This window comes from Pinus tabuliformis, chromosome 8 (assembly GCF_031772625.1).
Source record: "Pinus tabuliformis cultivar Carrire ecotype Pingquan chromosome 8, CPIR1, whole genome shotgun sequence".
Taxonomy (NCBI): Eukaryota; Viridiplantae; Streptophyta; class Pinopsida; order Pinales; family Pinaceae; genus Pinus; species Pinus tabuliformis.
The window spans coordinates 1,630,918,156-1,630,922,223 of NC_142294.1; the positions used below are offsets into that span (position 1 = coordinate 1,630,918,156).

The 4,068-nt window shown below is 33.4% G+C and overlaps 1 pseudogene; it reads left to right on the forward strand.

Moving 5' to 3' along the window:
* The first annotated feature begins 1,900 nt into the window (after positions 1 to 1,900).
* Positions 1,901 to 2,576, forward strand: LOC149242379 (calcium-binding protein KIC pseudogene; annotated as a pseudogene).
* The last annotated feature ends 1,492 nt before the right edge of the window (positions 2,577 to 4,068 follow it).

A 4,068-nucleotide genomic window follows, 5' to 3' on the forward strand; every position in this document is an offset into this window, starting at 1 on the left:
ACCCTTCATCTTATTGTTTCTCCTCCTCCAAGTTGTAAATGTTGGTGCTACAAAAAATCATGATATAGAAATAAAAAGATAGAAAGGGAAGGACAAAAGAATCAAACCATTGATGCTCTAATGCCTTTAGCATCTCTTCGACAACGATGCCAAATATGTCTGGAAATTTATATGCATCAATTTTATTATATTAAATTATCAATTCGAGACTTAGGCTTCTGAGTTGCAAACACGGTATGTGTAGGACTAAATCCTACTCTATCCAGAAATACAAACCAACTAAGTGGGTAATACAAGAGTTCTTCATTTGAATTGACATCTATAGGGATTGCAATTATCAAAGCCATAGGTCATAATCTTTCACTTTGTTCCTATGGTCAGAGGGTTTATGCAATAATTATATGTGCAATTCATTAGATATCAATATAAGTGGACAACCGTGTAACACACTACTAAACCAAGTATCAAACATAAATTTCATGCAATGAATCTAAGGAAAGTATTGAACAATAAATCTATTAATTAATGAAAACAAGGCAACACAATTGAACAATAAATCTATTAATTAATAAAAACAAGGCAACACATACAAGAGAAAGGAGGTCATGCCTAACTTGGCATACATTACTAGAGAAGACTAATACTAGGAGATAAATGATAACACCATATATAAGAACATGAGTTTTATATTATCATCAACATGTCAAAATTAAAAAATAAATCTCTTAATTAATGAAAACAAGGCAACACAATTGAGCAATAAATCTATTAATTAATAAAAACAAGGCAACACATACAAGAGAAAGGAGGTCATGCCTAACTTGGCATACATTACTAGAGAAGACTAATACTAGGAGATAAATGATAACACCATATATAAGAACATGAGTTTTATATTATCATCAACATGTCAAAATTAAAATAATTACAATATCAATGTTCATCAGTTCTTCTATTTCTTCTATTTCTCCCCCTCATCTTAGTCTTGCTAAGCCTTTCTATTTTTATCAATTGCAATGTAAAGGAATTGGTGATCCAAGAGACTTGCTCAATTACAAAGGATAATGCCACTACCTCAAACCAATGGAGCTAAAAGGAAGAATATGATCTTCATTGATATAGTTGAGAATTTCAAGATGTAGAATGCATGAAATTCTCATCATCACTGGAATCATTGTTCAACCATTGTGGGAAGCTATCATTTGGGGCATATTGTTCACTTGGGCTTTGACTAACGCTTGGTGCTACCTTGGTACAATCTAGAGGCGATTCAAGAGGAACCACACCATCTCGCAAACCCTATGATTAAAAGCCACGTGGCCAAATTTGTTTATGAAAAATGCACATATGCCAACAAATGATCTGTTACCAAATCTACATGTTATAGTTACAAAAATAAGTTCTTGTAATGCTATCAAGAAAAACATATCTAATTTATATATTCATAAAAATTGGGAATTCAAAGATACTCACAACATTTTACCTTCTACAACTCTTTGGATGACTGGATGTCAAAATCATGAATAATGTAGTGATAGGGATAGTGAGTAGTAATTGTGAAGGAATACAAAGGCAAAAAAGGTGCAGTGACTGTGCAAAAATATGTCAAAGTTGGAGCCTAATAGACATTAAAATTTTTAAATTGACAAAACTGTAATAGCTCAATAAACTACTCATTAGCCAAATTGTGGAGGAAATAGGTCTCGAGCAATAAGTGATTCTCTATAAGTTGATTTTAATAAACTAAAAACTTGAAATTGTGTACAATGACATCATAGCTTCCAACTCCAAGGGTGACTTTGAAATTGTGTACAATGACATCATAGCTTCCAACTCCAACAGATTTTCATGCTCATCATTTGACTTCTCCTATCGTCTCTCTCACGGGACGCGGATCCAACCAACAACTCCCGCCCCGCCTTCACTGAAAGTCCCACCTTTGTAATTTCAATGGAAGACCCCTGGGCGCCGACTTTTTCTTTAAAGCTGTGATGGCTCCATCACAGCTCTGAATCCTCTGGACAGCGCACATGCAATTTCCTCACTATTTCTTGCGGCTCACAATTCATGTCCGCGTCACGGTGCCCTGTTTCTTCACGCGCCGACTATGGAGGCTATATCAATACCACAAACCCTCCCCATTTCACAACACAGTTCAAGCTTTAAGCGCCTTCGCCCGCATTAAAGACGAAATTGAGTTTTCAATTAGGGTTTCGGCATTGACAATAATGGCAGAATTCGAGGATTTCCTGCCACTTATGGCGGAGAAATTGGGAGAGCGCGAGTTCATGGCGGAGCTCTGTAACGGTTTCCGTCTTCTGGCAGATCCCCGGCTGGGCCTGATAACTTTGGAGAGCTTGAAGAGGAATTCGGCTCTGTTAGGGTTGGATTCCCTGATGGACTCAGAACTGCGGACGATGATGGAGGAGGGGGATTTAGACGGCGACGGGGCTCTGAATGAACATGAATTTTGCGTTCTTATGGTGAGATTGAGCCCTTCGTTGATGGATGAGGCCTATAAATGGCTGAACAACGCCCTCGAAAATGATTTGGAAGAATTCCCAAATAAAAAATAATACATGTTAAGATAGTCTTCGGCAAAATCACATAACCAATCTTTTGTCGACGTGTTTCGAACCAACCAGTGTGGTTCATCGTCAGGACAAGTTGAAGAACTAATCCGGCTTAGCTCGATTAAATAGATTGTGTAGAGACTCCAACAGCTATAATGCTAACGGCTAATTTGACCTAATGAACCTGGTCAAACTACTCAAATATTTAATTAATATTTCTAGAAATATTAATTAAATATTTGAGTAGTTTGACCAGGTTCATTAGGTCAAATTAGCCGTTAGCATTATAGCTGTTGGAGTCTCTACACAATCTATTTAATCGAGCTAAGCCGGATTAGTTCTTCAACTTGTCCTGACGATGAACCACACTGGTTGGTTCGAAACGCGTTGACAAAAGATTGGTTATGTGATTTTGCCGAAGACTATCTTAACAATGTTATGGATCACAGAAGTCTAAATTCCTTAATAATACATGTACTTTTAATTCCGTCTTCCGTTGAAAATGAATTTGGGTATTTATAGAGGTGTCTGTAACAGATCTGGTTTAGCCATTGGCTTCCAGCGCACATTTAGTTATAATCGCACATTTAGTTATAATCTCACAGGCTTATTTTTCAAACTTTTCTTTTTTCTTTTTTTTAAATTTATATTTAGGTCGCAAAGAGAGAATGAACAAAGTTACACATTATACTGGGTAGTAAATAAATCTTTCAACTCAATAAAAAAATATAACAAAATTTTAAAAAATAAAATTAAGAAATTTGTTTATTATATATTGTTTTAATGTAATCTGAACCATAGAAAACAAAAGTGATGCATGGAAATTGCTACATAATAAACATTGCCACCAGGAAATTAGAAATGTGAATCTTGATTTATTAAATTATTTATAAATAATGATTAAAATTTGTATTAAATATTATATTTAAATTTATAAATAATGATTTAAATATTTACATTTTAATATATATATATTAAATAATAATAATGTTATTTATATATTTTATATATAAAAAGAGTTTAAACCATATGGAAAATGAGAGATTTTTATTTTTATTTTAATTAAAATTGCTTTCAATTTAATTCAAATGGGATGGTATAAAGATGTTTGATGGTGGTTAGATCATTTCATATAATTAAGATAATATTAAAAATACTATTATATCAAAATTTAAAGAGAGATTGTGGAGTGATATAAAGTTAGAAACAAATAAATTAAAATATTATAAGTGACCAACAAAAATCTTGAAAATTCAAAAGGTTTCTCTATCTTGAGTAGTGTAAAAGAGGAAATAAATATGGCTAAAATAAGAACAAAATTTCATGAGCTAGATGGTGAAATTGGTCCTTGGTCAATTCTCACACGATGGGATGAAAGAGTCTCCTAATACTAAGAGGGTTGAAGATGAAAAACACTTTCTCTTAAGTTGTCAAAATTATAATTAGTTTTTTTTTGGGTCAAAAATTGTTCATTAATTCATCAAAATGTTACATT